Source organism: Meles meles, chromosome 19 (genome assembly GCF_922984935.1).
Source record: "Meles meles chromosome 19, mMelMel3.1 paternal haplotype, whole genome shotgun sequence".
NCBI lineage: Eukaryota > Metazoa > Chordata > Mammalia > Carnivora > Mustelidae > Meles > Meles meles.
This window is the reverse complement of record NC_060084.1, coordinates 39,325,122-39,343,103: the sequence shown is the minus strand read 5'-3', so window position 1 is coordinate 39,343,103 and position 17,982 is coordinate 39,325,122.

The following is a 17,982-nucleotide window of genomic DNA, read 5'->3' as shown; positions in this document are numbered from 1 at the left end:
ACCAAGAGAAGGAATTCTTGAGACAGGTTTGGTGCAAAATGGTGATTTTATTAAAGCACAGGGACAGGACCAGTGGGCAGAAAGAGCTGCACTGGGGTCATGAAGAGTGGCCCATTATATACTTTCTTTTTTTTTTTTTTTTTTTTAGATTTTATTTATTTATTTGACAGAAAGAGATCACAAGTAGGCAGAGAGAGAGAGGAGGAAGCAGGCTCCCTGCTGAGCAGAGAGCCTGATGCGGGGCTCGATCCCATGACCCTGAGATCATGACCTGAGCCGAAGGCAGAGGTTTAACCCACTGAGCCACCCAGGCGCCCCCATTATATACTTTCAAGTTGGGAGGGGCTTAGGGATAGTTTTGGAAGCAAGATTTCCAGGACCTTGAAGGGGCTAGCTATTTTTGGGAAAAGGTCAATTATTACCATCTAATAAAATCTTAGTCAAGAGACCCTTCGGATGTATATCAGTGCGCCATATGCTTGGGGGATGATTGCCAACAAGTATCTTGGAGGGTTTAGAGATAAAGGAAATTTCTAAAGGGATTTTTATTTTTATTTTATTTTTATTTTATTTATTTGACAGAGAGAAATCACAACTAGGCAGAGAGGCAGGCAGAGAGAGAGGAGGAAGCAGGCTCCCCGCGGAGCAGAGAGCCCGATGTGGGGCTCGATCCCAGGACCCTGGGATCATGACCTGAGCCGAAGGCAGAGGCTTTAACCCACTGAGCCACCCAGGCGCCCCTCTAAAGGGATTTTTATATGTTAAAGTAATGTTATAGGACAGAGTTGGGGGAGGGTGGGGCTAGGATTGCCTTTTGCCCTTAGCAAAGTGTCAACATCGAGGCAGTTGAGTCCCTAGAGGAATGTCACTCTGGCTATTTCAAGAATGTCAGTGGGCTGTAGATAGTAAGGAAATTTAATAATTTTTCCTCTGCCTTGTTTCCCATATCACGTGTGACTCTTATTTAAGGATTCCTAAAAGTGAAATGGTGGGCCAGAGGATAGTCACCTTTTTACTTTGACAGAGAGTACCAAATTACTCTCTAAAAATGTATCACCAATTTATATCTGACTGATAACAAAGTGCTCATTTATCCACATCCTCACCAACACAGTATTTTATTAGTGCTGGGTGTTTGTTGGTGTTTGAGAATATTTTTCTCAGGCTTCTAGTGAACCTAAGGGACTCTGCCTGTGTGCACCCACCAACTGTATACGGTGTGTGCACTGTTTAGCACAATCTTTGCCTACCTTTTCTTGTCTTTGTGTGTGTATGTGTGTGTGTGTGTGTGTATAGAAACTCTATAGTCAGCTATTGAACTTTTGGTAGCATAAATACTACCAAATACAAAATAGTAAGTATTTTGCCTCAACCTTTCAACCTGCCATCTTTTTTCTTTTCTTTTTTTTTAACCTCAATTGATGAATACCACAAATGCAGAAAAGTATGTAAGCCAGAGGTGTCAAGCTCAAACAGTGAATACTTCCACATAACCGCAATCTAAGTCAAGAAACTAGGAAACTCTACACACCCAAGAAGCCCCTTTCTCATACCCTCCCAGTCACTATCTCCTTCCTAAACCCAAGCTAGTGATTTCAACACAATAATTGTCAAAAGATGAATTTTGCCTTTTATTTTTTTTTGAAGATTTTATTAATTTATTTATTTGAGAGAGAGAAAGAAAGAGAGAGACAGAGAGCTTGAGCAGGAGGGAGGGGCAGAGAGACAGGGAGCCTAATGCAGAGGCTGAATCCCAGGACCCTCAGGATCTTGACCTGAGCCAAAGGCAGATGCTTAATAGATTGAGTCAACCACGTGCCCAGAATTTTGTCTCTTAAAATGTATATAAAAGAGCACATATCTGTTTTTCTGTGTGTGACTCTTGGCTGCTGCTGGTGACACCATGTTTGTGACAGTCATCCACGTTGTGTCATGTACCTGTCACATGGTTGTAGTTATCGTTGTATCCCATTGCATTTACTAAGTACCATATTTTCTTTACACATCCTACGTTGATTGACACCTGTTTTTTTTTTTTTTCAGATTTTGGTTTTCATAAGCATTTTTGCTGCAAACATCCTTATTCATGTCTTTTAGTGTGTATGTATATGCTTATCAGTTGGGAAGTGCTCAAGGGTGGACTTGCTGGGTTAAAGAGCATAGACAATGTCAGTTTTTCAAAGTTGTATCAGTTCACAGGCCCCCTGCAATGGAACAGTTTGGGTTGTTTCACATCCTCACCAACACTTGATACTGTGAGTCTTTTTTTTTTTTTTTTTTTTTTTTGTGGGGAGGGAGGGGCAGAGGGAGAAGGAGAGAGAGAATCTTAAGCAGGCTCTACGCCCAGCACAGAGCCCAACATGTGGCTCGATCTCAGGACCCCCTAATCATGAACTGAGCCAAAATCAGGAGTCAGATGCTTAACAAACTGAGCCACCCAGGCACCCCAAGTCTTTTTAATTTGAACTATAGGGATGGGTATACAGTGGTGCTTGCATTTGGATTAACTTTTCCTTTCTCAGGTGGGTAATAAGCTCAGATCTTTTTCATATGTATCCTTGCCATCTGGAACCTTTTGTTTTGAAGATATGAGTGTCTGTCTCATTTCTCTATTGAGTTATTGTCTCAGGCAGGACACAGGAGACAGACACCACTCCCAATTATTTGAACAGAGAAAATGTATTGTAAATATTTGTTAAGGAAGGGGTGGCTGATATCTGAATGGGGTTAAAAAAAAATCACACACACACACAAAACTCTGAGATGTATTTCATTAGCTACGACAGACAACAGCCAGTCTAAGAGCCCAGGGAAAAGGAAACAGGGGGAAAAAAATTGCAATCCAGGAAAGATGCCCTGCAAGGCTGAGATTCAGATCTCGGAGTTGATGTGGCTGTTACGGAAACATGCCACATGCTTTGCAGTAACAGTGAAGTTTTCTGGGGCCACGTGAGAGCAGAAAGCCTTAAAACCCTTATGGGGTTGCTGCAAGAACTCACTGGCCTCCAGATGCTCAGCTCCCCTCCAGTGGGGAAATGTAGCAGAGAGAAGGACCTTAAGTCCATGTCCATCCTTGCAGTCTCCTTCTGCGCCCCCTATTGGCAGAGCCTGACATAGCACCAGATGGCAAAGCAGTAATAAGGTTTGCAGAGTCTGGATCTGGCATGATTAAGTAGGGGCAAATAGGATGAATTTGGAACTGAGACCCAATAAGTCAATAACTGGCCCTTACTGTTATTTTGCATTGTGTGTCATTTTGTATTAATTGACAGTACTTCTTTATATATTCCTGCAACAAGTTGCTTATTGGTTGTGTTGCAAATATGTTCTCCCTGTGATTAATCTTTCTGTCTCTTTATGATGTCTTTTAAAGAACGGAAGCTTTTAATTTTAATGCAGCTCAATTTGTCAGTCTTTTTTATGGTAGTCCTTTTGATCTTATTTAAGAAGTCTTTTCTACCCTAAGGCTAGAAGAATATTCTCCAATGTTTTCCTTAGATGTATGGATTTCTTTCTACATTTAGATTTATGGTCTGCCTGGAATTGATTGTTGTGTATGACTGGTGTGAGGTAGGGAGGGAGTCAAGTTACTTTTTCCTCCATAATGCTACCCAGAAGACCCAGTGGCATTTCCATTCTGCAGCCAGGGGTCAAGTGTCCACACATGCCTTACTGTCTCGCTGGCCTCTCTCCTATCGCACTGGCTTATATGCCCATCCTTGAACCAAAAACACAGTCTTAATTGTAGTAGCTTTATCGTAACTCTGAATAACCAATAAAATCATTCTTCTTACCTTCTGCTTCCTAAGCATATCTTGATTATTCTTAGCCCTTTAAATTTTCATTAAAATTTCAATCAGTTTGTCAATTTTCAAAAAAAACCCCAAAAACCTTAGTATTTTTATTGATATTGCATTATATGTATAAATCATTTGGGAAGAATTGGCGTAGTTAAATTATTGACTCCTCCAACCTATAAATATAGTATAGATCCATTTATTTAAATCTTTATTCTTAATAATATTTTATATTTTTCTGTGAAGAGACATGCTACACCTTTGATTAGATTTCTTCTTAGGATGTGGAAATTTAAAACTACTGCAAATAATTTTTTAAATTTTAATTTTTGTTTATTACTAGTAAATTCCCCATATATACAAATAGGTTTATTCCTGGTGATTTTTAAATTTCTACATATTATAATCTGATTATTATTTGTTATTGTTTTTATTTCTGGGTTTTCTCTCTTTCTTACCCAAGTCTATGAGAGAAATTTTACATTTTATTCTTTACTTTTAAAGTTGCATTTTAATTTTTTTAAGATTTTATTTATTTATTTATTTATTTATTTATTTATTTATATATGACAGAAAGAGAGAAAGAGAGATCACAAGTAGGCAGAGAGGCAGAGAAAGAGGGGGAAGCAGGGTCCCCGCCGAGCAGAGAGACCGATGTGGGGCTTGATCCCAGGACTCTGAGATCATGACCTCAACCGAAGGCAGAGGCTAAACCCACTGAGCCACTCAGGTGCCCCTAAAGTTGCATTTTTAAATGTGTAGACTTCTAACCCACTTGCATTTAGCTTTATTAGTGAAGGATCTTGTTTTATTTTTATAATACTCTAAAATTTCAAATAGACATGGAGTTAGGATCCAGTTTCTCTCTTGTCCCTGATACAGTTTTCTTTTTCTATGTAATAATGCACTGTAATCACTATATTTAAAATACACTCGAATTATTCTATTTAATGGTACATCTTGATGACACAAACTCTCATTTTTTCCCCAAAATTCTCCTGACAATTCTAGAATGTTTTGTTTTCTGTATGGACATTAGGATAAGTTTGTCAGATTATTTATGCTGAGTTGTTGATTAAAATAATTAATGAACTGGAGAAGAACTGACATCTTTGGAGCATCGAGGCTTTCCCTATTGGCATATAATCTGTCCATTCATTAAGCCTTCTTTTGAGTCTCCAGTAAAGTTTCCTAGGTCTTTAAGTTTATTTTTCATCAACCTTTTACCCTTTAAAGTGTTTTGAGCAAGCAATGCATGAATATGATCTCAAAAATTAGAATTTATGTGAAAAGGTGTATCAGAGTGTTTCACTCTTACCCTTACCCTGGCCCATTCACCTTCAAGAAATTACTTTCTTGTTTATCCTCACAGTGTTTCTTTTTCTTTTTCTTTTTTTTAAAGATTTTATTTATTCATCTGAGAGAGAGAGCACAAGTGTGGGAGGAACAGAGGGGGAAGCAGACTCCCCACTGAGCAGGGAGACTACATGGGGCTCCATCCCAGGACCCTGGGATTATGACCTGAGCCTAAGGCAGATCTTTGTGACCCCCTCATCTCTTACAAAAAAAGGAACTCATTGTGTGCATTGTTTAATTCTTTGCCTTCTGTCCTTCATTGATAACCAACTAACACAGCTCCTTCCTTCTTTTTCCTGGTTGCGTACTATTCCAGTTTTGTTGTTCTAACAGTATTTATTTAAACCACTCCCTTAAATGGATACTGTGTTAAGTATCCATTAAGTATTTTGTCACCACAACTTTTCCTACTGAGAGAATCCTTGAAAAGGAGTCAAGTTGTGTGTGTGCATGTAAGTCCGTAGGATAAATTCTCAACAGTGAAGTTGTTCATTCTCCCAGAATTTTCTATCCCATTTTGACACCACGACATGGCTTGCTGTTGCACGGAACCAGCAAGGTCTATGGCTGTCTCAACATTTGTGCTCTGATAGGTCAAAACTGGTATCACAGTGTAGCTTTCATTCCCATTCCTCTTCTTGTAAGTGCATCTGAGCATCTTCTCATGTTTCAGTGCCATTTGTGATTCTGCCTGTGATTGGTATATATCTCTTGTCCTGATCTGTTTTCTACTGGGCTTCCTTGGGGTTCTGTTTTGGGGAACCTTGTCTCATTCATTCAGTCCCCACAATTACCCTGCATAGTGGCCATTGGAATATCCATTTCTCAGTCAGGAAGGGCAAGCTCCCAGAGCTCAGGCAGCTTGTCTGAGATCATACAGCTCACTGGGATTCAGGGCTGGCCCCAGAGTTTTCTTTTCTAACCATGTCACCCCGACTCTCCAATGGGACCAACCCCATCCGATGTCTGAATCCCACTGCAGGACCCCAGGTCCAAAGTTAGGCTGCCTCTGCTGGAATGTCTCTGCTAACAGGACCCAAGCAACCTGCCCCCCACTTCTCTCCTTCACCTTTTCTTTTCTATTGTGGTAAAACATACATACCATAAAATGTACCATTTTGGCTCTTTGAGCGTATGGTTCATTGGCATGAAGTACATTTATATTGTCATGTAACCTCCCCCACCACCTACCTCCAGAGCTTGGTCACCTTCCCAAACTTAAACACTGTCCTCCTTAAACAATTTCCATTCTCCCCTCCCCCAGCCCCTGGAAAACACCACTCTTTCTATGTCTATGAATTGCACTACTCAAATAAGTGGAATCATGCAAATTTATCCCTTTGTAAATGATTTATTAACATCATGTCTTCAAGGTTCATCCAGCTGGCATCATGTGTCACAATTTCCTCCCTTTTTAAGGCCAATCTTCCACTGAATTTATATTTTGTATTTTGTTTACCCATTTATCCACTCATGGACACTGGGCCGTGTCCACCTTTGGGCTACTGTGAACAATGCTGCTGTGAACATTGGTGCATAAAGGAAATAACTACTAGAGACTTTGCGGTCACTTCTTTGGGGTACATACTCCAGAGTGGAGCTGCTGGGCCACGTGGGATGTCTGTGTCTGATTGGGTGAGCCATCTCCATATTCATCCCTCTTTGGGTTCTAATTGCCATGACACTAGACTCGCTGCTGGTCTCCCTTCCACGTTCCAGAGAAGTCCTGGCTGCATTCTCAGAGGTCTCCCAGATCCAGCATTCTGAGGGGAAGGCTTTCGAATCCTTGGAAGAAGCCCAATTCTTCTGATCCCCTTGTGGGTCTTTCTCTGGTTGTCAGGGAAAATTTAGACCCTTCACACATGTTCTCTCTCAGGTGAGAAGCTGCATCCTTGACACTTATGTCCTTAAGCAGGTATCACTTGGCATTCACGTCTCCATCTTCTGGGGGAAAACACCAGACTTTCCCTTTGGGGAAGTCCCCTTGTGGCATTGCACTCTCTGGGGTACTCACGCAGCCAGGGACCCTGCTTTTCCCTAAGCAAGGGTTCCAGGCACTGATGAATCAATCTCTCTTTCTCTCTCATCCTTTCTCTTTTTTTCCTAAGGACACTTGACATTCATCTCATGCCAGCAGAGATTGCCTGAAGCAGCTGCCCTATTATTGCTTGTCAATTGTATCCCAAGTTTTCCAGTCTTTCTCACATTCTTCAGTCTTTCTTATCATTCTCCCAATAAATCCTCATTTTTGCTTAAGATATCCAGTTACAAAGGGATAAATTTGCATGATTCCACTTATTTGAGTAGTGCAATTCATAGACATAGAAAGCCCAGTGAACTGGCACACATCAAGCTCCCAGCCATAGAGGGGAAAAAGCATCGTCCGAGTGTTGTCCTGCAGGCACAGCTCAGTGCTTCTTGGTGCCTCCAACAGCCTCTTCTTCACCTTTGGGTTGTGTGAGGACCAGAGCTTACAGCTGATGTACCACTGTCCTCTCTGCAGCCAAGAGAGGTCCATGCCTATCTCCCAGCGGCAAGACCAGCCCTCCCCTTCCGTGCCTCTCCTATGCTGGGCAAGCCTACAGGGCTTGTGGTAAATGTTTATCACATTGACTTGTGGGAAGGTGGGCGAGATCCTACGCAATTTGGGTTTTCCTCTGCCCAAACAGACAGTCAACTAGATAATTAACTGATGCAAGAAGTGAGGGATTGACAGCCACTTTGAAAAACACATAAACTGACAGAAGCCAGACTCAAATGAAAGCAAAGGGAACAAGCTTTGTTGAACATTCCAAGGAATTACAGAGAGAATGTTCAAAATGCGTCTAGAAAGTTCTCTGTGGCCATACCAAGACCCAGCCCTCTGCTTATCTGAAAGACCACTGATACTCAGGGGAGCTTTTCCCTATGTGAGTGTGCATCCCCTCACCCCGTTAGAAAACAAATGTGTTACAAGAGACTTGTTTGCAGAGCAACAGGTTGTAGGGGAATTACATGACATATTACATAGAAAATTCTGAGCTCTGAATGTGGGCCATAAAAATTGACCACTAAGATGTAATCATCATAGTTGTTACTATCACTATGGAAATGCACTGGAGAAGACTCAATGAGGGGTACTGAGGGAAGCCAGCACAAGCCAGTGAGAGGCAGTGGCCAGTGGTGTTCTCATGGTACTGCAGCCTTCCAGCTGAGGCACCCCCAGAAGCAGGCAGGAGCTCCAGACCTCAGCTTCCACCTCTGACATGGGTTATCCTGGAAGGCTTCTCAGAGGAATAAGGTATAATAAGGACTTAAACAATAAGACTCACCTAGCATGGCCATGAGGGTAAAAGCAAAGGGACCTCAGAAAAGGCCGAGGTTGGGGACACTGTGCACACAGTGTGGTGTGGTATGAGGGCACTGGGTTTGGGTTCATGGAGACTGAGCCTGAATCCTAGCTCTGGATGAGCTCTGACACCTAAGAGAACTCATTCAGCCCCTCAGAATCTTAACTTCCTTCTTTAAAACTAGGGATGAGATACTTGTCCCAACAAGTTATTAGAAGTCAATGAAACCACATATTTTGAAGTCCTTGATAGATCCTGACATACAGTAATTTCTTGATAAGTGTTGGCCCTTATTCTTCCCCAATTTTTATCAGTTTATCAGTGGCTAATGTCTTGTAACAACCAAGTCTAGCTTTTAGAATGTGGTTATGGTCACATTCTGGGATTTACAGAGAACAGCCCGAAATTGAGGCTACAGTGACAGGATCCTGATCACTTGGTCCCATGGTCCTTAGCTTGTCTTAGCTTGTCTGGAGAAGGAAGGATAGTGCATGATGACTGGCCCCTGGGCCATGGACCAGTGTTGGAAGTGGGAGGGAGGGCCAGTGAACCTCCATGCTTTCAAGAGGGAAGGCCCAAGAAGGACCAGGCCTGGCTGGGAATCTTGGAATTGAACAGCTCAGAGAGGTTCTCATTCTCAGCCTTTGATGGTTAATTTTATGTATCAACAGGTCTGGGCTAAGGGGTGCCCAGAGAGCTGGTAATGCATTATTTCCAGGTGTGTCTGTCAGGGTGTTTCTGGAAAAGATTAGCACTTGAATCAGTAGACTGAATAAAGACCATCCTCACACCAGCATGGGTGGGCATAATCCAATCTGTGGAGGGTCCAAATGAACAAAAAGGCAGAGGAAGCATGAATTTGCTCTCTGAACTGGGTCCTCCATCTTCTCCTGCCCTTGGACATCAGTGCTCCTGGCCTTCAGACACAGGTGGAACTTAATCTTTGCTTTCTCTCATCCTCAGGCCTTTTGGCTTGGACTGGAACTCCACTGCTGGCTTCCCCAGGCTTCCAGTTTGCAGTCAGCAGATCAAGGGTCTTCTTCGCCTCCATCATCATCACATGAACCAGTGCTTCATAATGAAACCCTGTCCATGTATGTGTGTATTTCCGATTGGTTCTGGATTCTCTGGGGAACCGTGTCTTATGAAAGTCCCCTCTCATTCAGAGTCTCTGCTTCACACCCCGTCATGTTGCCCACCCTTACTGATTTATTGTCTATCTCTCCAACAGGAAAGGAAACCTCACTGTGGGTAAGGAACCCTTACCCAAATAGGGGACTGTTCTATATGGTGAAGCCAGCGTGGAAGGCATACCTCTCAGCTATCCCATGGGGGACATGGGGAAATGGAAGGGTTTAACCACTGCTCCCGAAAGTTCTTGGCTCAGAATGCCTCCTGGATGGAGAGCAAACTGACAGCCTCATTTCTTTCCTAGCTCCCGGGATCAGAGAAACTACCCAGGCACCAAAGTGCAAGCTCCATCAGGTGGATGTTGGGCCAGGGTACCCAGAAGAGAAAAGAGCCAGGCTAGACTACACAAAGCATCTGCTCTACCACCATGCTGAAAACCTAGAACAATCTAAATGGTCCAGGAAAAGAAGTGATAAAGTTAAAAGGTGTGGGTCCACAGAGTGGTTTTTCTGGGAGAAAGGAAGAACTCCCAAAGTTAGCTCTGGTGCTCCACATCTTCGTCCACTCCCTCAGGAGCTTCTTAGGAAGCAAGATCACCTGCCTGTTTGTCTCCATATAGAATGACACCTTTCAGGGATGGCTTCGCTTGGCAGCCACCTGGGGCAGGGTGCTGTTTGAAGACTTGTTTCCTCAGCCAGGCAACATGAGGCAACCCCACATCCTTCTGTTCTGAGCCCCTGTTCCCACTAGATGGTTCACCCACAAATACACTCGTTGTCTTACCTGTCCACCTCTTCTAAGGTAACAGGATGAGTCTAAGAAATGACTGGCTTCCCGGCGCCTTGGTTTGCTGAAACCTCTTGAAGGATATGTATGCCAAGGGGAGGGTTTCTGGTTATTTCCTCGGGCTGTGACCAGGACTAATGAACCTCTTGATATCTTCTGTGGGAAAGGGGAAAAAGAGAAAGAAGAAAATGTTGCCTACATGGCAGGGTTGCTAAAATTTCTAGCACCAAACCTCCATTTCAGCCAGTATAGCACCTGGAACTCTTCTCTGGGGAGTGGCACATTTCCTGATCATCTTCTTGGAGAAGGTCAATATGATAACTTCCCATGAGACAGAAGTCATGAACCAACCCAAATCAAAAACAAGCCCAATAGCAACCCAAATTAAAAAGTAGTTTTTCCATAGCATTGCTATTTCTGGTGGACACTGCCTACATACAGCTGAATAGATACGTACTTTATGGTATGCTTCAACCACAGGATCTGACACAACAATAAGAAAGAAGGAACTACAACAACATGCAAACCCATGGATGAGAGTCACAAACATGTTGTTGACTGAAAGAAAGCAGACACAAGAGCATATATTGTATGAGACAGCACATGTCTTCTGCACAGAAAATAAAAACAAATAAAACTAACCGATAACGTTGTAAGTTGTGGTGATTTTAACATATTTCTACAATATTTTTGCATTCATTTCAAAAGATGGAAGCTAATTACCACCCCCTGGGTATGGGATGGACTTAGTAACCTGCTTCTAACAAATAGAATCTGGTGGAAGTGATGCCGTGTCACTTAAAAGACAGGCCATAAAATGAGTAGCTTTGCCTGGCTTTCTGAAGGAAGCTGGCTGTCATGTTGTAAGGAAGCTGGCTGCCTCCCTACAAGGTCCAGAAGGGAGGCCCATGTGGGAAAAAATTAAAGCCTCCCACAAACAGCCAGCACTAAATCCCCAGCCATATAAGTGAGTCACCTAAGGAGCATCAGATCCTCCAGCCCCAGTCTAGCCTTCAGATGATGGCATCCTGGCTGATACATTGTCTGTGACCTCATGAAAGACCTCAAGTCACAACCACGTGGCCCAGCTGGTTCCAAATCCTGACCTGTAGAAAGAGATAATTCACACATACAGTAGTAGATAAGTAGTCCAGAAGTTAGGACACGCACCCTTGGTTTCTGAAACTCCTGGGCCTTTGGTGTCAATATTAATGTTGCTTCTTGACTTGCATGTTGATTTGGCTGGTGTAGTTTTTTAATTATTAAGGTACGTACTTATGATCTGTGCACTTTCCTATGTGCATATTACACTTTAGTAAAAAGTCCAATAATGTTTCACACAAAAACAATGTCTTTAACCTAACACTGGTCCCTGTCTAGTACGGTAAGTTTACCACGCACAGAAGTTATTGCTGGGTTGCTTGGGGACATTTACAGAGGGTCACATTCTAGACAAGCTGAGGCTTATGTAAACTTTCCATTAGCTCCAGAATGGGATATTTTGAGACATGCCTAACAGTGGAGTGGGACAGCTTTCAGGCTTGTGAAGCTGGCATCCGGATTCAGAATTGTGGCAGGATCCAGGCAGTGTAGGGAGGTTGGTGGGGCCCCACCTGGGAGTCAAGGCTGGATGATCACCAACATTCTGGTGGATGTAAGTGGTCCAGGCTGCCTTCATTTTATTTTCTCTCCAAATTCTGTATTTCTACTCCAGTATTTATCAATGTTGTGATCATTTCCACCATCAGAGTTGACAAGTTGAGCTACTTCTTATCTTTTCATTTTTTATTCTTTTTTATTTCCCTAAAGTTTTGAATGGCTTCAGTCTTAAGCTTGACTGAGGAGGGCTTATTTTCATGTATTTCCATAAAGAAGTACATTGATCCATGCTTTATCCTGCTCCTAAATTTCTCCATTGGACCGGCTAAAGCACAGCATCGTCTGGGGTCCTCTTAAGTTCTCTTCCTGTTTTACTTCCCAGTTCTCCAATTCTCCCCTTTATAACACCTCCATATGTTCTAGCTGAAACCACCTACCCAGGATTCACTATTCCATCTTGGGGCATTCCCACCTCCTTGATTTTACTCATCCTGTTTTACTTTTCCAGATCCCACCAGTCTTCCAAAACCCCAGTCATCATCTCCCATCAGGATCCTTTCTTTACTAAAAGTAGCAGTTCTTTTTGTAACCCCACTTCCAGAAATCACTCTCCATGCTTTTTGAAGTTTCTGTTTCTGTGTGAAAAGGGTGTGTTCTAGCCTGACTTTCTTGTCAGAACCAATAAAGGGCAGAGATGAGTTCTTGAGTGGTGAATGAAAGAACAAAGGTCCAGCAATGTGCCCACCAGATGTCTGGCTGACACCTCCAAGAGTGGTGTAGGTATCTGAGTTTGGGTTTTCCCAGAAGCTGACCCTGATAAAAGAATTTGCCTCTAGGGAACTGTGGTAGGTGGAGGGCGAGCGTAGCCAACAAAGGGTGCTTTGTCAAGATAGCTACCACAGTGCTACCTGGAGTCATGGGAAATCCTGGGAAGCCCCACCTGAATGGTGAGGACATTGATGTAGTGCACCCTACTGTTAACAGTCATTGGTTGGGTACAGCTCCTGGGAGCATTTGTTCCCTGATGCTTCCCACCTTCTGTGTGCAGGCATGGTGGGCTTCAGTGCCTCTGGAACAAAAAGTCTGAGGCACGTTGATGCAGAAGTTGGAGTGGGTCAATGCACATTGAAATAATGATATCCAAGGTGTTGGGGTGGGTTTTGGTTATTCCTGGGCACATCTCTCTGAGTTCTGGTCTTGAGGTTGGGATGATTAACATTACAGAGTCCAGTCCACAGTCCCTATAGCTGCTGTGAGGGAAGACAGATGTCCAGAGCCCCGCAGCTCATGAAGACTCACAGGAACACTTAGAATCCAGGTTAGGCATCCTCCTAAGCAAATGTTTGTCCTCAGCAAGCAGACATGCAAGATGTAACACACTTCCATATTTTGGTGTCCGCCGTGTTCTCCAGCCAGAAGGATTTCTTCCTCACCCTTCTATTGTCTTCTCTTGTTAACACTTCTCTCCCTAGGGAAGCCAGCAGGCTGCACATCAAAAACATCTGTCCTAGGAAAGTGAACATACCATACAGCCCCCAGTCCTAGCCCCAGAGCTGGCAGCACCCACCTCCCGAGGAGGGGTAGCTTTCTGGTGGCTTATCACTGGTTTGTAACTACAGCTTAGGGGAGATTTTAGCAAAGTCGCTGAGTGGGGTTGGAGCTTAATTGAATTTCCATTTGTGGCCTTCACTATATGTTGGCTTGTGCATTGCAAACCGTAAAATACTCACTTCAGGTATCTCTTCAGTTGGAACTTATAAGATCAGCGAGAACATAAAACTCTATTTTTAAACACTCAATATAAACAGTAAAGTCATTGAAATCAAAAGCCAAAGTAGTGTCTGTCATGCATTAAGACTTCCTCCTTCAAGTAGGCAGAGAAAGTAGGGACAGCATGTCAAATAGGCTCTTAGAGGACATTACAGTTGACAGTCACGGGGCAGTATCCTGGGATGTTTGGAGACAAAAAGAATCTCAGGACTGAGAATTCTCATTGCGTAAACATGCTTTCTATTTTGGAATCCTTACATATATCATATGCGGATGAAAATGGGTGTAGCTGGAGTTGTTTTGATAATTTCTTATAAGTTGGAAGAAGAATTAACATGATCTTTGAAATGTTCCTGACAGGAAAAATGGTTCCTTTGGCCTCTCCTTCAAAATGTGTTACCAACATGAGGGAAGAAGCTTGAAACTTTAAGACTTCTCAAGTGGCCTAAGAATGAATGGCCTCATCTCCTCCCCCAAGGTGGCAGAACTTGAAGGGAGCCACAAAGAGAAAACACAGGGAAGCATTCTTAGGATCTACGGGCCCTCCTGGTTGGCAGATTCCTCACCAGCAGCCCAAGGAGTAGGTGACTGTGAATTCTGGTTTTCTTTTTTTTTTTAAGATTTTTATTTAGTTATTTGACAGAGATCACAAGTAGACAGAGAGGCAGGCAGAGAGACAGAGGAGGAAGCAGGCTCTCCGCCGAGCAGAGAGCCCGATGTGGGGCTCGATCCCAGGATCCTGGAATCATGACCTGAGCTGAAGGCAGGTGCTTTAACCCACTGAGTTACCCAGGTGCCCCTGAATTCTGGTTTTCATTATCGTCTGGATCCCACAGGGTGAGAACTGAAGTTTTCCCAGCATCTAACGGATGTCAAATCTGAAACCACATCAGCAGATTCAAAACTTCAAGCAAAGTTCTGCTTAGTCCCCAGGTCATGGCCAAGTTCTAGTATCCCTGACTTTCCTCATCAAATCCACTGAAAACAAGAGGAGCCAAGCCACCCTCTCCAACCAGGCAGGGGACACTTCCCTACCTTGAGCCACTGACAAAATGTTTTTTTGCAAGATGCCCTGGTAAGTTGCCACTGGTCATTCTGACTCTGGTGGTCAGTCCATGGATGTCCTGAACCACAGATCTGACAGACTCTGTGGCCAAAGCAATCTCCAGCTGGTTAGTTCCGACTCTGCTGATGTTCTGGAAAACACACCCTGGGGCACACAGGAGGAATCAAGCAACATCCTCCAGAAAAGGGCTGATCTAACAGGTAAAATGGGATATGGCCCCCCAAATAGTCACACACAAGCCAGCCAACTCTCAGCCTCATACAGTGTCAGAGCCTCACACTGGCCTTGGGGCTGGCTCACCAGAGATGTTCTGGGAAGGCAAGGAGGGCAAGGTGGTGAAACATATGGTGGAAATTAGGTTCTCCTCCATGCCCAACAGATGGTGAAGAAGCTACCGCAGTTCATTTCAGATTGGGGGTAATACGAGTGATATGAGCTCTAAGAAACATAGTGACTCCTACTAGTGAGGTGTTCTCATTCAGGGATTGACAGTCACCCCAAACTACTCTTTAGTCTCATTTCTCTTTAGGAAGCAGGGAGAATCTGGATTCCTTCTCTCCTTCAGTTAAACCAGCAAGTGTCTATCTGGTGCTACTTGGATGCTCAGTCCAACATCCAAAGGGTCTGTGGGGACTCTTTATCAAGCCCTTCAGATAGATCTGTCCCATTGAGCCCTTAAGGAGTTAGTCTTGCCTGAAGATGGGACAAGTATATTCCATTTGCTACTCTTAGGCTCATAAACCAGGACATAGAATCCATGTGTGGACTGCAGGCAACACCGTGAACCTCCTGGGATGTTGTTTCTCTTCTCATTCTCCTCAAGGCGGACCTTTCCATCATGCTGCTCTCTTCCTTATTTTGTAGAGTATTTTACCTATCTGAAATTTTATATTTGCTTAACTATGTGTTGTCTGTCATGCCCCCAAAATGCAAATAAATGCCCTGAGAGCAGGGATCTTCTGGGTCTGTCTTTTTCAGCACTGTGACTCCACTAGCACGTCTCACAGGGAAGGGGCTCCATTCTCACATACTCGTACGTGTTGAAGGAACCAAGGTACAGATCTGCTGGAGTGTACTGACTGTCAAGGTGGTTGGCATCCTTGGCAACTTCTGGAAGTGGTAAAAGAGGGAAAAATTTGTAGCACCTGGGTGGCTCAGTGGGTTAAGCCTCTGCCTTGGGCTCAGGTCATGATTTCAGGGTCCTGAGATCGAGCCCCATGTGGGGCTCTCTGCTCAGCAGGGAGCCTGCTTCCCCCCCTCTCTCTCTGCTTGCCTCTCTGCCTACTTGTGATCTCTCTGTCTCTGTCAGATAAATAAATGGAATTTTAAAGAAAAAAAAAAGAAGAGAAACATTCCTGTTGGCATGGATTTGGAAAAGGGTGGATTTCAGTGTAGACCTTAGCAGGTGGTAGGAGTCTGATAAGGTTTAGGCTGAACCTGCTGGGCAAGTAGAGGGCAGGAGGCACAAAGGGGCAGAGCATATATGCCAAGTAGGCAGTGTGGAAAAGGACTTGCTCTGGGGAATACAGAGAAACACGTCTGAGATTGTCTCCACAATGTCTCCAGCCTCCTTGAAAGCCAGCCCTCCCTTTTACCAAAGATGTCAATGTCCTGGCTGACACATCCCAGAAGATTTATTGACATAATAGACACCATTCTAAAGAGTTGGCCCAGGATCACACATCAAAATTGCAAGTTTGAAAGGATTGGAGACATACTTTGGACACATATTTTATCTTGACTCTAGACTTAATTAAGATATTGCTAGAGCAATACCATAGACAAGCAAAGAACCAGCACTTTATTCAGCCATCCCCCATCCCTGTAAAAAAAATAAAATAAACGTGGATTGCATGGAGTGAGGTATTCATAATTATTTCATGCAGAAAAAAAATGAATGAAGAGGTATCAGGAGCTCATGTCATCAATTTTGCAGTTCTCAGTTTAATCAGAACACCTTATAATGCTAAAACACCAGCCTCTTTATTCTAAGATGTTTGTAGGTATCATCAAATCAATATCAGTTGAAATACTCTTTAATGATGTGATCATTTCAAAATTAGACTAATTTTAATTCGCAACAAAAGCATTTTTGGAACAGAAAACCTGTAGCTTTGTCAGCTGACCTGTGCTTCTGCTAACATTTAGAAATTTTCTTAAGGGGGAGAAAGCAAGATTTAACTTCCAGTGGACATTAATGCTGATTTTTCTTAGCGCCCAAGTTACTCACAGGTAAGTTAAGCTCTTAATGAAGTTCTTGACTTTTTAAAGGTCTCTGCGGTGCTGTTAGGACCCCGTGAAATCTAGCCCGTGTGTTATTTCCAGGCAGTCACAAAATGGAAGAGAATAAGATACCAAGAACTTAGTTCGAGAGTTCTCAACCCTCCTGATTGTCTTTCCACCCCCTTATCACTTCTATCCTTACTTCCCCAGAAACCCCAACCCAGAAGCCCGAGGACCACCTTACATTTTGCCTATTCAGACTTTGTTGGGTCACACATTCTCCATCCATATGTAGTTTTTAGGGGAAAAGAAATTAGTTGCCTTTGTTTAAAAATAGGGAAATTTCTTCTTCTAAGGTCCAGATTTCTTCTTTTGAGAAGCTCAAAGATTCGAGTAATGACGCCAGTCGCCTCCTCTCCAATGTTTCCTCTCCACTTCCACCTTTCCAAAAGAGCCCTGGTTCTGTCAATTTCCTTTGCCTCAACAACTGACCCCAGACCCAGAAAGGGAGCTGATTTTACTAAGCCAATCAGCTCTCTCACCATTTTCCTGGGGTCTGTTAGTGGTCCAGGAGTGGCAGGTGACCTGGGATGTGTCCAGTCAGAATGAAGGAAACAATTCAAACAGCCTGTGGTCGGAGAGAGAGTTGTTCCCATTCACTCCAAAGAGACTAAAAGAAAGCAGGCAGCCCCAGCTGCTATGGGCCACCAGCCAGCAATCCTGAGCAGAGCCAGCCAGAAGATGAAGCCAAAGCTGACCTCAAACCAGAAAGAAGAAAGACCCAGATTCTTGGTGAGAGCACTGAGCTACTGCTAGAACATGCGGCAAGCCCAGTATCTCTGAGTGTCCAGTTATGTGAAACATTTTTTAAAGAAATCCTTTTTAGGAAACCCAGCTGGAGTCAGTACGGAGCACTTTCTACTGC